This window comes from Leptonychotes weddellii, chromosome 7 (assembly GCF_054177405.1).
Source record: "Leptonychotes weddellii isolate Sample4059 chromosome 7, ASM5417740v2, whole genome shotgun sequence".
Taxonomy (NCBI): Eukaryota; Metazoa; Chordata; class Mammalia; order Carnivora; family Phocidae; genus Leptonychotes; species Leptonychotes weddellii.
Genome location: NC_138375.1, coordinates 123,325,060 through 123,343,064, shown reverse-complemented (window position 1 = coordinate 123,343,064; position 18,005 = coordinate 123,325,060). Strand labels below are relative to the sequence as shown.

At 40.4% G+C, this 18,005-nt stretch overlaps 1 long non-coding RNA gene across 1 annotated transcript; it reads left to right on the top strand.

The window, feature by feature from the left end:
* Nucleotides 1-3,732: 3,732 nt before the first annotated feature.
* Nucleotides 3,733-9,051, top strand: LOC115942321 (uncharacterized). The gene is made up of 4 exons (XR_004076918.2): nt 3,733-5,077; nt 5,831-5,996; nt 6,720-6,848; nt 9,000-9,051. It is a non-coding gene; the product is annotated as an uncharacterized LOC115942321 (long non-coding RNA).
* The last annotated feature ends 8,954 nt before the right edge of the window (nt 9,052-18,005 follow it).

Here is an 18,005-nt window from a genome sequence, read left to right as displayed (position 1 = left end):
TTCCATGGCCGGCGGCTAAGAAGGTGTAGCATCCCTGGTTGTCACAAGTGCCTAACAGAACAAAGAATTGCAGGCTGCAGGGTAAGATGATAGGGCTGGAAATGAAGAGCTTATGAGGAAGCAAAATGGAAAAATCGAACCAGGGCTAAATGGGGATTAACAGGTCCTTGAAGGGTTCAGGAAGACTTGTCCGGAGTTCCAATGCATACGCACAGGGAAATAGGCTCCTTGTAGAGCTCACGATAAGGTTCCCATTCACCTTCCCAGGAATACAACAGGGTCACTGCTAAAATTCTGGTTGTTTTTTTTTTTTTTTTGGGAGAACGAAATGTATTCATAGGCAAATCAAAAAGATGCCCATAAAATGTTTTCTTTCCTTAGAGTGTAATGAAAAACTAAATATTTATTCTAAAAGTCGTCATGAAAAAGGCAGATTTTTTTCATCCTCATTTCCTGCTGGGTGTTTTGCAGATCCCCGTAGCAGGACTGCTCCCCGGAGTCATGGTCCCTCCCCAGTCAGTCCCATGGCCGGAGTAGGCACTGGAAACAAGGGGAAGACGTGAGGCTCCTCAGTGCACCTTGAGCAGTGGGAACGGCAGCGAGGTAGGAATTTCTGAACTTGGGTTACATTTGCATCTTGGATCCTCAGCTTTGACATCTGAATTCAGGTCACGAAAACACCATTTGCGCTGTGTTATTTGCAGGATGAGATGGGTAACACATGTTGAACCTCTGCCATTGTGTCTCGTTCATGTGGGCACTCCCCCAACCCCTAGTCCGAGAACCGCCCCCCCCCCACAGTGAAGGTAGAGACCAGGTCTCTCTTGATCACTCCTGTGCCCCAGAGTCTCTGCTAAGTACATGTTGGATTAAATTGATGCCTATTGGTTGTATATTTAGGAAGATGCGACATCAGTTTTCTGTTTATTCTAAAGCAGCTTGTGTCAAGCAAATGCTCTTCTAAAGATACTAAATTTGCCTGTAAGTCTCCTGAAAGATCCTGATGATAGGGTAAAATGACCAATCACACTTAATGACAGAGATGTGTTGGGGGTGGGGGGCAGTGACAGAGAACTCTCTTCCACAAATGGTAGTCTGAATTAACATACTCTATCTAGAGACCACTCTTTTTTTTTTTTTTTTTTAACATTTATTTATTTATTTTGACAGAGTTAGCAAGAGCAGGAACACAAGCAGGGGGAGTGGAAGAGGGAGAAGCAGGCTTCCTGTCAAGCAGGGAACCCGATGTGGGGCTCGATCCCAGGACCTTGGGACCACGACCCAAGCTGAAGGCAGACCCTTAATGGCTGAGCCACCCAGGCGCCCCTAGAGACCACTCTCTTAATCAAAAAACACTTTAAGTGACCAGTTACATGTAGTCTTTGGAGGATGAGGCCAAGTAGCAAGAACAAATCCTTTGAAACTTGTTCTTTTTTTGCATCTGTCCCCAGAAGAAAATGACATCGTGAAATTTTCCAGGCTTTGCTTAAAACCATGGCAATTTTGCTAAATGCCATCCCAGTTTCTGCTTGCAGATACCTCTTCCCAAAATCCTTCCCTGGTGTGAGTGATACATGAATACAGCAGAGAGGCACGAATAAGAGATACAGTGCGAACAGATGAGATTTATTGAGGGCTACGGTAGCAGATTGGAGAGGTGGGAGGTGAGGAACCGGTATTCCAGGGGAGTAGTGATATCCAAGCAGAACCCGGCTGATCGGTGAGCTACCTTGTTCATTGGATTCTGTCAAAAGTCTGGCATTGAAACTATAGTTCTTCATAAAGGATAAAACACTAAAGCTTTTTTGAGAGTAAGTTACTCTCCAAAACGCCAAATCTTTCTGCTGTGCCAGCATTTTACAATTTTTTATTTTGTTTTGTTTTGGGTCTGACTTTCCCTTTCACCAGATTAAATACTTCTGAGCCGATTAAGGATTATTGTAATCATTCTTTCTTCTTTTTGCATAATCAATAAAAACATTCCCAACTATTTTATTAGGTGAGTATAGAAATGGCCATCTTAGAGTGTTATTTTCATACTCTTGGACTATATTTATAATGTATAATTAACTTTTAATAAATACTGCACACTCTTTAGTTGAGTACCAAAAATATAGGAAAAAAATCATGATTTTGTCATAAATCTGTAAGTATTAGACCACTTTTAATTTAGAGATTGAAACCGGAATAAAATACAGATTTAGTTTAACTATGGATTATGACACACAGTGAACAAAAACCGTCTTCATTTACTGTTTGGGCACTTTCAGTTTTCAACGGAAAAATCAGTTAATGGTGATAATTTTCATGTTTTATGTATAAATACAGAACACGCTGGAAGGTATCAGGCTGCTCTTTGTAATAATTCACCTACAAGCAAGACATTCCAGATGCTGGCAGCTTTAATTCCCAATAAATAAAAAGCTAAATCAGTTGTAATTGTCACAGTGCTTTCTCTTCAATGTTTTCTTTCTTATCAGGAACCTTCTGCTGGCCTCTATTGAGAACATATGCGTCTGACCTACAGAGCTGATGGGGAGCCTCTTAAGGCACGGGTCTGAGGGTCTGAGCTTGGGTTGCCATGACAAAATACCACAGACTGGCTGGCTTAAACACACAGGGGTTTATTTCTCACAGTGCTGGAGGCTGGAAGTCAAGAGCAAGGTTAGCAGAACTGTCCCAGGTAAGGGCCCCCTTCCTGACTTTGAGATGGGCACCTTCTTCCTGTGTCTGCACGTGGCACAGAGAAAAAGCGCGGTTCTCTTTTTCTTCTTAGAAGGATGTTAACGCCATCATGACACCCTCATGATCTTGTCTAAACCTAAATACTGCCCAAAGGCTCCATCTCCAAATACCCTCACATTGGGGGTTAGGGTTTCAATATATGTATATGGGAGGAATACGAACCCTCTGGCCCTAAGAGCGGGGTTGTAGGAGTGCTTTGGCTTAGACAAGAGGGGTCCCAGCTCAGTCAGAAGCCAAACTAGGGTAAGGTCCTAGGGGCATGGCAGGCACGCGAGGGTTCTGCAAGTCCCAGAGCCCAAACCCTCCCTTCCAGGTGCTACTGAGTGCTTGAGACCCAGAATTTCCTGCCCGGACAGCCTGCACATCTGCTTTTGGAGCCTGCGCGGCCCTTTCCCCAGCGCACCCATCCTGACCTTGAACTGCACCGCCATTATGGAATCCTCTAGTCAAGAGATGGCCAAGGGGTGGCTGTTTGGATTGAGGTGGAGAAGTGGCTGGAGGTGGCTGGAGGCCACAGGCACGAATATGAGATGCAATCGAGGACAGAGAGAGAAGGGGGAGAGAAGAGCTGGCTCGAGGTCCCCACGTTGGAGACCAAACTCTAAAAAGTACCAGAATTCTTCATGCACACTTCGTCTTGCAGGTTATGAAAAAGGTACAGTGGGGAAGGGGGGAGGACAAAATGGATTGTATGTCAAAGGGTTGGGCTGCTGGGGGTCTGGGCTTCTCTTTGTACTCTGGTTCTTTCTTCACAAGTGTTAGGAGTGGATCTCTGACTACGTTATCTTCATGAATTTGCATTTTACTATCCGTAATTTTGATGCATCTTGTCTAATATTACAGATGTAAATTAAACAATACATGACCGAGGGGGGAAAAAACAGCTTTAAAGTGATAAAGTGAACATTGGTCTGAAGGGTCTTGGTAGCTGGCAGTGCTGAGCTGAGTGATAAGCCACCTGAGTCCTCAGCTTGCTCTTTACTAAGGCCCATGCTGATTACTTTGAGCTTTGACAACGGCTCATTTTGAAAGGAAAATAAATACATGATAGTAATTTAATATATTAATTATTTCTTTGTCAGAGAGAGAGCATAAGCAGGGGGAGCAGGAGAGGGAAAAGCAAGCTCTCTGCTGAGCAGGGAGCCCGACCCCAGGACCCTGGGATCCTGACTTGAGCCAAAGGCAGATGCTTAACGACTGAGCCACCCAGGTGCCCCAGTAACTTCATTAATTAACAAACATTTTTTCTTTCTTTCCTGTTGCCACTTGTGTTCCCCTCATGGGCTGCTCCTCTGATGTCCTTGTCATAGGAACCTAACACTGTGCACTCTTATAAAGTGTGTACTGTTGTTGTGTATGCATATTTTTAAAAACTTACACAAAGTTATGCATTTTTTTCCCTTGGCTTTTTCCACTTAATGTTGTTTTTAAGATCTGGTCATATTGCTCTTGGGATGGAGTTGATTGCTTCTAATTCCCACACAGTGTCCGTGGAACACATCCATCATTTTTTACTTACCCATTCCCTTGGTGGTGGGCATCTAGGTGGGCATCTCTATTACCATATACAAAGTGTGACCCTAATGAACACATGCTATGTGATCCTTCCCAAGCTGAGAATTTTGCTGAGGTATTTACCCATAAGTTATTGTTGACAGGGATTACATTATTTCATTAAATACTGTGGGAGCGTTTTCTAGAACTGCTGAATCAACTTTAACTTCCAAGAGCTGTTTACCTGAGTGCTCACCTTTCCACATTTTCACCGGCACCTAGTATTGCCTCCTTTTCAAAATTTTGCCATTCTCATGCGCTCGAGTGGTCTCTGTATTGCTGTTCACAATCATTGCTGACATGAAAAAAGAATTACTAAGTGTTAGAAAATTACACGTTCCTTTCCCAAGTCATGCTGTGTGACTAATGACTTCTCTTATATAGTCTTGTTTTCACTGGCTACTGTAAAGCCTTCGATGTTTCTAATATTTTCTATGTATCTAGCTGCTGTGCAACAGGTACACAGAGCGTAACTGGGCAGTCTTGTGCTGGCCATGGTGGTGTCCATGATGCGTGTGTAATTTACAAAAGGGGCACTGAGCTCTGAATAATCACGGTTTCTTCTTCCAGTTGTTCTTCCCTTTTTTCCTGTACCCCTTCTCTTTCTATATTTTCCTTAAAGAAAGGCCCATGTTACCATATGTACAAATTCACCCTGTTAATTTTGCCACGTTTCCCTGACTTTTTAAACATTTGTTGAGCTTTGCCACCAGAAGATTCCACAGCATCATTCCTCAGCGAGAAGCTGAGCTACTGCAGAAGAGGAAGCAGAGTCAAGGTAGGTGGTGAAACAATTCTGAGAAAATTTGCTTTAAAGAGAATATCATCCTATGGCATTAAGGGGAAAAAAATGTGTCTAGAACATAGTCATTCACTTCTCAGAGATAGATAAGTGCTCGGCTATAAAAGCACGAGCAGCATGATGGGCACCAAGTAAGAACTTCGAGGTTTCATTAGCATCTTTCCACCTCACTGGAGGTGAGACAGCCCCAGCATGTTCTCCAGGAAAAGGTTTGATGTGGAGTCAGAGAACTTGATGATGCAGCCAAATTGCCCATTTATGTTCAACTCTGGTTATTCTGTTTTTATGTCCATGCCATGGGCTTTTAATTTGGATAATAAATATGCATGGCTTTCTTCTGGACTCTCTGCCTTTTGTGCTACTGCTAACACAGTTGGCTTGTAAGCTGTTTTTGTCCCAGAAGCAAGGCAGAGTTCTGAGGGTGGGTCGAGAAAAGAGAGTTCAGCATTCTGAGAGGTCATCAGTTAGCACCATGTGGGCGGGCCTGATTTTGAAACCTATGCGGACTCTGGAAGGCAAGAACCCCATCTGGGGGTAGTTAGGAGTTTGTGGAAGAATTCTTTAAAAAATGTGACATCGTACTAGTAGAATGAAATTTGTTCTCTGGAGGTTGATAGAGCTGCTTGACCTTGTGAACAAGGTTCACCAAATTGAAAGTATTGTCTCCATCTTTTTTTTTTTTTTTTACAATGGAGGCAAACATCCATTTCACTGTGGCTTCTCTTCTAGGCATTCTGGAGCTCCAGTGAGGAGAGCTTCACTGTAGGACAGAGACGGAATCTTGTTCCCTAGAAATGCATACCAAAGAGCCATAGTAAAGCTGCTCAAAGTGATTTGTGTGCCAGGATTCAGAATCTCATCTGTGCCGAGCCAGTTTATCACACTGACTCATGTGGTGGGTGACCTGCAACTTCCTTATTGCTAAATGGTAGTTCTCCACTAATAAAGAGCTTTCCCCCTTTGACCAGTATAGTAACATGGAAGGGGACAGCGAAATCTAGAAAAAGAAAAGCAGTTCTTTTAGGCAGATAAGAATTACCATCAATTATAGATTCAGACCTCACTGGGGTAAGCATATTGTTTTGATAGTCTCAAGAAAAATTATTTTGTCTACCACATGCTGGGAGAACATCAGTATCAACCTTCTGCAAATACCTATAAAGCTCTGCTCAGCAAGAAGCACTTCTAGAAAACAAAACAAAAACAGCCAAAAGAAGCTCAGAGTATAGGCAGTGTAGAATCTTCTTGAATCCATTTTCAGATGGTCTGTGAGGTTTTTGTCATGATGACTGTAAAAGAAAAAAAGATTTCTCTTTGTGTTGCTAAATCAGAATTGCATGGGTGTCTGAATGAATGAGACAGGGTTTGCCTTACATGGCCTGAGGGGACATGGTTTCAGGGTGATGGGCGGGCTTCCTCCTCTGCTGGGTGGCTACTCTCCTCTGCCTCCATCTTGATTCAATTCTGGAGATTGAGAAATCCCATTCTTCCTTTAGTATGAATGTGTTGATCAGGTCGTTCCTTGAGACAGGATGCCAAACTTCTGCCTACAGTGGGCACTAGACCTTAACTAATATGGCCTCCCACTCCAACTTGGTTCCTCTGCTTCTTGGCCAAGGTTGGCGTAGTGGTGCTGGATGTGGACTCAGAACTGTCAAGTCCTGGATTCAAGTGTGGGTTTCCATCTCATCTGTTGTTTCGCCTTCTACAAAGTTAAAAGAATCATTACCTCCCAGTGTGATGCAAGGTAATCCTACTACTAATATTAGTAAATCCACAAAAATACTCCCTATTATTACATTTTCTCTTGGGAAGGGTTGTATCCTCAGCACAACAGTGCGGACCATTCCCTGTTCTTGATGGTTGACGACAAGCCTACCCTGCACCCCCTTATTGGGGTTTTGATGCATCTGGTTTGGTGTCTGACAGCTTGGAGAACTTGCTTGTTACCACTCCGGGGATGGTTGCTGCTTGTCATGTTTTAGGACATAGCTCCTGGTCCGCATTAATTTGGGTGTGTTATTAGCTAGAAATGGCTAAGAAGACAACAGTTTCTTTCATTAGGTTTCTTTCATTAGATGAGAACTGAAATGTAGAAATATTTTGATGAAATTCTAGGCACATAGGAGGAAGCTGGTCTTGATTTTATTTATTTTTGAGAGAGAGTAAGTGAGCAGGGGGAAGGGCAAAGGGAGAGGGAGAAGTAGACTCTCTGCTGAGCAGGAAACCCCATGGGGGGCTTGATCCCAGGACTCCGGGAATGACCCAAGCTGAAAGCAGATGCTTAACTGACTGAGCCACCCTCCAGTTGGAATTTCTAAAGCATATCCATAATGCTAGAATTCAGGGACCTTAAGTCCAGTTGACTTCCTATAACATCCCCCGAGGCACAGCTGGTGTTGGAAACATAACAGAATTCTACTACTGCTTTTCTGAAGACACTGTCTGAATAGCAAGGTTTACTTTTTTAAGCAATCCATTAATGCTGTGGTAATTCCTAGTGTGGATTTGGGAAAATCATTCTTAGGACTATTTGATATAACTAGAAGTGGTTAGCAGTAATTACGTTTCCTAAAATACTGACTTTCCTTCAGTTAATGAAACATTTATATGCTGACACCTGCATCAAATTAAAGTCTGGCATGCCTTAGTCTCTGTCTACACAGTGTGGTCCAAGACCTGCAGCAGCAGCACCTGGGAGCTTGTTAGAAATGCTGATTCACAGGCTCACCCCAGACCGAATGGTCAGAATCCAGATTTTGAACAAGATGGCTGCTGGCAACTTGAATATCCACTAAAGTTCAAGAACACTGTCCCAGTAGACCTCACCCTCTGTTTTAAAAAGAGATGAGGAAGGCAAGAATTATTTGGTGCTCTTGTCACAGAATAATGAGAATCAGCGAAGCTGCTTAATTAGTAACTTGCTCATCTGTGTAGACCAGCACTAGCCAAAAGAAATAATGAGAGCTATGTGGGAGTTTTAAATTGATATGCAGCTCGTTAAAAAAAGTAAAAGGAACAGGTAAAATTAAAGACATTTAATTTAAGTAGATACATCCAAAATCAGACGTGAAAAGATACTGAGATATTCTCCATTGTTTTTCATGATACACCTTATGTGCCTATTACACTGACAGCAACATCTCCATTTGTACTGGCCACATGTCCAGTGCTCAGTGGCTGCATGTGGCAAGTGGCTACCATATTGATGGAGCAGTTACAGATGAGGATGTGTCCTTTCTACTCCAGGGTGCACTGACTTGCCCAGGAAAGGGGACAGCATCAGGCTTATACACCTGTACGCTGGAGATGAACAGAACAAGACTCCAGGGTCCACCTCAGCCCTCTGGGCTCTCAAAATGACAATTGGACATAAAGTATATGCAACAGAGCATACTCGATTGATTGTTACCATTATTAAAAGGAAGGTACTGGTAAATTACATGATTATTGATGAGTGCTGTTTCACAGGTGTATCAGGGTCCACCGATTCTGAAAGTTTGCCTGCTCCCGTCTATCTCCTAAATATATATATATACACACACACACTTTTCCCGAATAGACACCAAGCTCATTTTGCCAGTTGCACAGTATGGGTTTTCCTTCCTCATTCCTGGATTCAAGGAGGATCATAGATCACATTCAATTATTACATTCTTTTCTCCTGAAATCTAGAAACTTTTCTTCTCAGACTTTTTTTTGGAGAGAGAACAGGCTAGTTACATATAGGAATATACCCCTCAACTTGGTTTTATCTGGTGTTTCCTGAGGACTGCCTTCAGGTTATATACTTGGGAAGGTTAGCCAAATAGTTTTCAATGAAGGTACTAGTAAATAACAGGAAAACAGCATCACTACAGGGACTGAAGGGATCTTCCTACCCTCGGATCTCTTACAGGTGCTTCCACTGGCTGAACTTAACAAGAAATGGACAAGCAAAGCAATGCAGGTGAGTTAGTCCTTAGTAGTCAGCCTCTTGGAGCAGGGAGAACAGTACAACAGCACAAAAAATGGGTCGTGGTGGGACTGGGAGAAACAGGAAATCACAATCAGGAAAGAAAGCAGGGTGAGCTTTCCAAACACAGGAAGTAGAACATGCAAAGGCAATGAGGTGTCAAAGGACAAAAGTATTAAAGAACATTGTGGACTGTAGTCAGTGAGTCTAAGAAGCTAGACCAGGCCCATTTTGTTAAGTATTGCATATCAAACTAAGGACTTTGAAATTGATGCTACTGACAAATATTTTTAAGCAGGAGCAGGACATGATCAGATTCATGTTTGAAAAAATAGCTCTTGGTGGCAAGAGAGCAGAAATGCAATAGAAATTGAAGTCAGGGGTTTAGTGCAACAGCTCAGGGAAGACAAGAGAAAGGTAGAGGAGAGGGTCCAAGATGCTTGAGATTTAATTAATAATATAGTATTACTGGTGATGGCAGTTGCCAGACAGTGGGTCTCTACTCTTTGACAGTAAATTAGATAGCTCATCAATCTTCAGAGCAGCTCCATAAGGCAGGCGCTATTATCACAGTGGTAATTATAAGAAATAAAAATGTTTGAGTGGATGATAATACCAGGAATCTAGGCAGAAAGTATGAAGTTGCCAGCAGGCCACAGCATGAACCTTTACTAGTAAGGCTTCGGAGACTGATCTGGACTGGTGCTGGGTGCTTGGGAGATATCACATTGTTGATGTAAGAGCTGCAATCATAGTGTATATGAGACTGATGAGGATAAATACTGAACAGGAACACTACTCTATGGTAAGGAATGTTCAAAAAAAATGTCAGATGTGGCCATTTTTGGTGTTGATATAATTGGCCTATCCCAAGTTAGTCTCATGGTAACTGTCACTTTCCAGCAGGGCCAGATTTGTAAAGGACACACAGTTTACTACTTTGAAAACAGAAGTTCAGGATCTTCCAGTGGTGCCATGTTGAACCAGAACTCCCCTTCTCCCATTGACCCACAGAACCTATGGCCACATAAGGAATAATTTGCTCTGAAAAAGAGCTAGAACCTAGCCAAGAACTCCTACACATGAAGCGAAGAAGAAGAAAATAGGTAAGTAAGACAGGCTGAGACACCATCTAGCCATGTGACCCACAATCAGAAGGGAATTCAATGCCCACAGCTTGCTTTTTCCTGAAGAGCTAAGGGTTTTATATCCCACATCAGGCACCCCAACTTTTGATACCTGCACCTGAGAAACTAGCCCCCTAAACATCTAACTTTAAAAACCAATGTGGCTTGGGGGCGCCTAGGTGGCTCAGTTGGTTGGGCGACTGCCTTCGGCTCAGGTCATGATCCTGGAGTCCCTGGATCGAGTCCCACATTGGGCTCTCTGCTCGGCAGGGAGTCTGCTTCTCCCTCTGACCCTCCCCCCCTCTCATGTGCTCTCTCATTCTCTCTCTGTCAAATAAATAAATAAAATCTTAAAAAAAAAAACCAAAAAACAATGTGGCTTGCATCTAGGAGGTCCATGAGGCTATGGAAATAGTAGTTAAAGGGCTCCTGTGTGCCCGCACTCACCTGTCTCAGGGCCCAGGACAGAAGCAGTCCAGTCTTCATGTGGGGGATGAGGCTCATTTGCTTATTGGAAAGCACCATCTTCAAGCTCACTGGCTGCTGTGATCCCATGGCACGAGTATTTACCCCTGGAAGGCTTTTACATGCATCTGGCACCCCAGTTTTGATGCCTACCAGCCAGCCTCTGCTAGCCCAGGGAGGTTGAGTTCCAGAGTCCTAAAAGACTGTAAGAACCCAAGGCAGTTCTTGGCAGGTGACAACCCCCAGGGTACTGCATAGACAGATGAAAACACAACCTTCCTCTGTGAAAGAAGCCTGTTTGTCATGCAGTTTTGGCCTGAGGGTCAGGTTTGGCACATATCTAGGGGTCTACAGAGGTGCTGTCAGGGAACATAGGCCACTGGATGCCAACTGTGCACTCACCCTCAGCCGTGCTCTGGCTCCTTGGTATGTCCCAGAATTGTCTGGTGCCTAAATTTTTGCAAATGCCACTGAGAGGACACCTCCAGGTAGCCTGTTTATGGTGGCCAGCAATGCTTATACACCATAAGACAAGAGCATGAGTAGAGGTGGAGGAAGAGAGAGAATCTTAAGCAGGCTCCACACTCAGCATGAAGCCTGATGCAGGGCTGGTTCTCATGACCTGATCTGAAACCAACAGTTGAACACTCAAGCGACTGAGCCACCCAGGCACCAGCTTTTTTTTTTTTTTTTAAAGATTTTATTTATTTATTTGAGAGAGAGCACACCAGTAGGGGGAAGTGCAGAGGGAGAAGCAGATTCCCATTGAGTAGGGAGCCCAATGCAGGGCTCGATCCCAGGACCCCAGGATTATGACCTGAGCCTAAAGGCAGACACTTAACTAGGTACCCCTGGGAACAGCCCCAATCCAATTGCTGACTGGGATCCTCCACATCTGGATAATGACAGGTAGTGGCACACCCTCAATGACTGAGAACCACTAAAAATAAAATCTCAAAGGTTTGAACCAAGAGCTAAAAAAAAAAAAAAGGTTAAAAGAGGAGGTTCATCTCCTACCCAAGGCCACTCCTTCCAGACGGGGAGAGGTAGCTGTTTTATGTAGTGCATGAAAAGAAAAACAAATGCAAAACCTCAGGAAAAAAATCCTTAATGAAATGGAGATGAGTGATGTACCTGATAAGGAGTTCAAAATAGCAGTCATACAGTAAATTCAGTAAATACCAAAATCAGGAACTTCAAGGAGATTGAAAATATAAGAAAGTACCAAATAGTAGTCACCGAGCTGAAGAATATAAATGTGAAATGAAAATCATCCCAAAGGGATGCCATGCAGACTGAATGAAGCAGAAGAAAAAGACCGTGAACTGAAAGACAAGGCAGTGAACTCAATCCATCAGAATATAATCAAAAAGAAAAGAAGAAACAAAAAAATAGCTTAAAGAACTTATGGGACAACACAGGTAGACCAGCACTCAACAGTCACATTACAGGACTGCCAGAAGGAGAAGAGAAAGAAAGAAGCAGAAAACGGACTTGAAAAAATTATGTCTGAAAACACCCCAACTTTGGGGAGGAACAAGAATCCAGATCCAGGAAGCTCAGAGAGTTTCAAGTAAGATGAATCCAGAGCCAAAAGAGAAAAACAGTGTTAAGAATCAGGAACCCAGGGGCACCTGGGTGGCTCAGTCGGTTAAGTGGCTACCTTCAGCTCAGGTCATGATCCTGTGGTCCTGGGATCGAGCCCTGCGTCTGGCTCCCTGCTCAGTAACTCAGCAAGGAGCCTGCCCCGCCCTGTCAATTAATAAAACTAAAATCTTAAAAAAAAAAAAAAAGAACCGGGAACCCTCAGAGAACTATCAAATCTTTGCAGGCCATGGATGAGTGGCAGGGTATCTTAAAAATCTTCAAACCAAAAACACTTCTATCTGACAAAGTTGTCATTAGAATTGAAGGACAGATACATAGTTCCCAGACAAGCAAAAGCTGAAGAAGTTCACCATTTCAAGCCTACAAGAAAAGAAATAGCACTAATTAGTAACAAGACCTATGAAAGCATAAATCTGTTAAAAGTAAATATATAGCAAAGGTGGTGGATCATGTATATAACTTCTAAGGTCACTTAAAAGCCAGTATAAATGTTAAGACAAAAAGTAAAAATACCATAATTAAGGGAAATATAAAATGTGAGGGAGGGAGTGAAATTCTAAGAGTTTGAGAACGTATTTAAGTCATTATCAACTTGAAATAGACTGCGCTTATAATGAGGCTTATGCACAACTTATATTCATAACAAAGTAAAAACCTGTATACAGTTGTCCCTTGAACAACATGGGTTGGAACTACACAGATCCACTCATACGTGGATTTTTTTTTTGTGACTATAGTACAGTATACTAAGTGTATTTTCCTTATGATTGTCTTACTATATTCTTTACTAAAACTAAAGAAAAATATTAAGACAATACAACATATGTGTTAATCAGTTATGTATATTATTGGTAACACTTCCACTCAGCAGTAGGCTGTGAGTAGTTAAGGTTTTGGGAAGTCAAAAGTTATATGCACACTTGGAACTACATGAGAGCAGGGGTCAGTGTTCAAGGGTCAACTGTAGATCAACAAAAGATGAACATAAAGGAATCTATGAATACCACTATTGAAAGTCATGAAATCACAAAGGAAGAGAACACAAAAACAAAAGAGAAAACAAGAAACAAAACAGCAGTAAGTACATACCTTTCTTAATTACTTGAGTACATCTACATTTAAATTCATCAATCAAAAGACACAGAGTGACTAGACAGAAAGAACAAGACCCATCTCTATTCTAACTATAATACACTCACTTCAGATATAAGGACACACACAGACTGAAAGTGAAGGGATAAAAAAGATGCTCTATGGAAAGGGAAAGGAAACCTGAAGTAGCTGTATTTATATCAGACCAAACAGATCTTAAGACATGTATCCAGTTCTCTATATCCATTTTACAGATGAGGGAATGAAAGCACAAGTTTATGCAGCCAGTGAATAAGGGACATTCAAGACTTCAGATTTTTCTATAGCTATTTTATACAAAAAAAAAAAAAAGGCCATGTAATGAAAGGCAAAGAAGGGCATTACATAATGCAAAAGGGGTCAATCCAACAAGAGGAAAAATGTATTGGATCCAACAGAGAAGCAGCTAAATACGTAAAGCAAGTATTAACAAACCAAAGAGAAATAGCAATATAATATGAAACTGGAATACCCTTCCCTGATGGATAGATCATCTACACAGAAAAGCAATAGGAGCCTTAACTGACACATTAGACAAGGTGAACTTAAGAGACGCATACATGACTTTCCACCCAAAAGCAATAAAATGCACAATTGTTCTCGAGTGCATAGGAAGCAATCTCTGAAATCTTAGACCACAGAACACGTCTTAATAAACTTAAAAAGGCTGAGATCATATTTTAATCCTCCACAATGGTATAAGATGAAAAAGCAACTATAGGAAGAAAACTGGGAAATTCACTAATAGGGGGATGCTAAATACGATGCTACTGAACAACCAATGGGCCAATGAAGAAATCAAAAGAGAAATTAAAAAATACCTTACTCAAGTGAACATACAACATACCAAAACTTAGAGGACACAGAAAAGCAGTTCAAAGAGGGAAGTTCATAGCAATAAATGCCTACATCAAGAAAGTACAAAAAGAACAAATGAAGCCCAAATTTGGTAGAAACAAATGAAACAGAGACTAAAAAGGTCAATGAAACTAAGAGCTGGTTCTTTGAAAAGAAATAAAACTGACAAACCTTCAGCTAGACTCATTAAGAAAAAGGAGAAGCACACATAAGTCAAAAATAAAAAAAGGAGACATTACAACTTATACCACAGAAATACAAAAGACCATAAGAGGCTGCTAGGAAAAATAAACACCAACAAACTGGACAACTAGAAGAAACAAATTTCTAGACACATCAAAACTACCAAGACTGAGTCATGAAAAAAGTCTGAGCAGACCAATTACTAGAAATAGAATTTATTCAGTAATCAAAAACCCAGACCAATTACTAGAAATAGAATTTATTCAGTAATCAAAAACCTCCCAACAAACTAAAGTCCAGGACAGAGTATCTTCACTGGTGAATCCTAACAAAGATTCCAAGATTATGAACGCCAATCCTTCTTAAACTCTTCCAAAAAACAGAACTGGGGGAACATTCCCAAGCTTATTATACAAAGCTTGGAACATTTCCAAGCTTATTATACAAAGCTCTGATGAACATAGATATAAAAATACTCAATAAAATATTAGCCAAGAGAATTCAACAGTGCATTGCAAAGATCATGCACCATGATCAAGTGGGATTTATTCCAGTGATACAAGGAAGGTTCAACATCCATAAATCAACAGGATACAACATATTAACAAAATGAAGGTTAAAAGTCATGATCACATCAATAGTTGCAAAAAATCAATTGATACAATTTAATAGCCATTTATGATAAAACCTCTTAACAAAGTCGCTATAGGAGAAATGTACCTCAAAGTAATAAAGGCCATATATGACAAGACCACAGCTAACATTACACCAACAGTGAAAAGCTGAAAGCTCTTCCTCTAAGATTAGGAATAAGGCAAGGGTGCTTTCTTGCCACTTTTATTCAACATAGTAATTGCCATCCTATCCAGAGCAATTAGGCAACAAATTAAAGACATCCAAGCTGGAAAGGATTAAAACTGTCACTATTTGTACATGACATATAATAGAAAACTCTCAACATTCCACCAAAAAACCTGTTAGAACTATGTTTCCTATACACTAATAATGAAATTCAAAAACAGAAATTAATAAACCAGTCCCATTTACAATTACAGCAAAAACCATGAAATGCCTAGGAAAAATTTAACCAAGGAGGTGGAAGATTTGTACTCCAAAAACTGTAAGAACCTGATAAAGAAACAAATACATGGAAAGATATGTAGTGTTCCTGGATTCTCACATTTTTGTTAAAATGTGCCTAGTACCCAGAGCAATCTACAGATTAAATGCAATTACTGTCAAAATTCTAATGGCATATTTCACAGGAATAGAGAAAACCATTCTCAACTTTGTATGGAACTACCAAAGATCCCCAATACCAAAGCAATCTTGAGAAGAACAAAGCTTGAGGCATCACACTTCCTGATTTCAAACTTGATCACAAAGCTGTATTAATCAACACACTATGGTATTGGCATAAAAACACATAGATCAGTGGAACAGAGATCCCAGAAATAAATCCATACTTTTATGGTCAATTACTTTATGATCAAGAAATCAAGAATACATAATGGGGAAAGGACATTCTCTTCAATAAATGGTATTGGGCAAACTCAACCAGTCTTTTATACTATATACAAAAATTAATTCAAAATGGATTTAAATCCTGAATCTAAGACCTGAAACCATCAAATTCCTAGAAGAAAATATAGGCAGTAACTATTTGACATTAATCTTGGTGGTGATTTTTTGGATTTGACACCAAAGGCAAAACAAAGGCAACACAAAGAAAAACAGACAAGTAGCAGTACAAAGGGTCCGAATGGACATTTTTCAAAAAAGATACAGATGGCCAGCAGGTTCATGAAAAGATGCTCAACATGACTCAGCAGAAACATGCAGATCAAAACCACAATGAGATATCTCCTCATATCTATTATGGATACTATTATCAAAAAGACAAGAAATAACAAGTGTTGGCAAGATATTGAGAAAAGGGAACCTTGTGTGCTGTTTTTTGGAGTGTAAATTGTTGTAGCCTCAAGAAGAACACTATGGCAGTTCCTCAAAAAATTAAAATTAGAACCACCATATGATCCAACAATTCTAGTTCTGTGTATTTATCCAAAGAAAATGAAAACACTAATTTGAAAAGATATATGCACTCCTATGTTTATTGCAGCATGATTTACAATAGCCAAGATACGGAAACAGCCAAATGTCCATGATGGATGAATGGATCAAGAAAATGTGTACACACACACAAACACACTGGATTATTATTCAGCCATAAAAAGAAAGTAATGCTGCTCTTTGCAACAACATAGATGGACCACTGATGGCATTATGCTAACTGATGTAAGTCAGAGAAAGACAAACACCATATAATCTCACTTATGTGTGAAATCTAAACAAAACCCCAGCAACTACCAAGCGCATAAATATAGAGATCAGGAGTGGGTGGTGGGTGGGCAAAATAGGTAAAGGGTCAAAGTTTCAAACTTCCAGTTGTAAAATAAGTCACAAGAATGTAATGTACAGCATGGTGACTATAGTTAATAATACTGTATTGTATATTTGAAAGTTGCTAAGAGAGTAGGTCTTAAAAGTTTCCATCACACACAAAAATTTTCTAGCTACGCATGGTGAGGAATGTTAACTAGACTTATTATGGGGATCATTTATCAACATACTCAAATATTGAATCATGTTGCACATGACAACAACTCCAGCTCATTAATGAAGCTGTAACTTACCTTGAATGAAGTATACCAGGTTTGTTCTAGACTCCACCACTATTTTGTTATGTAAACCTTCATATACCATTTAACCTCTGCCTGGGAGTTTTGATCCTGAACAGAGAATGCTGTTTTCTTAGTGGAAATTTATTTCAGCAAAATATTTAAGTCTTTGAATTCCAAGAGATAGATTTTTTAAATGTTAGTTTTATATAGCTAAGATTAGAGCTAGATCTTGATCAAAATCCAAAGGTCTCTTACATTAAATAGATCCCTACATTAGTGTTTCTTAATAGCTCGAAATAGTTGTATTATGTATTTTTCATTTTGAGAAACCAAATTGAAAATATTTTGCATTACACAGATCCTACATTAGTGTTTCTTAATAGCCTGAGATAGTTGTATTATATACTTTTCATTTTGGGGGACAAAATTGAAGATATTTTGCATGTGGAATAGGAATCATTTAAGGAAATATGGAAACCACTAATCTAGCTTAATGTTTTCTATTACTTTGGAAACATTTATTTCATCCCTTGGTTACTGGCAGGTCTATTATGGTTTAGAGACAACAATGGAGGATTTTATGGTTTATGCTTCATTGGAAGAAAAAATAGTCTTCAGATATTTGACCTCAGATAATTGTGAATCCCACTGAGGATGCACTACATATTTTTAGTGATATGTTTTTTAACCACAAGAAAGTGTACCACACCATTTATCCTGGGAGCTTTCTTTTAGGATCTACAATATCTTTTTGTGGATTTTTAATATATACTGTATATGGTTGTATTGTATATTATATCTCTTATTAACTCTAGTGCCATCACTAATGTTTTAATATATAACTGTATGTGCCTCAAGGGAGCAGTTTGTGTGTTTTACTGGGAAGGAGCACA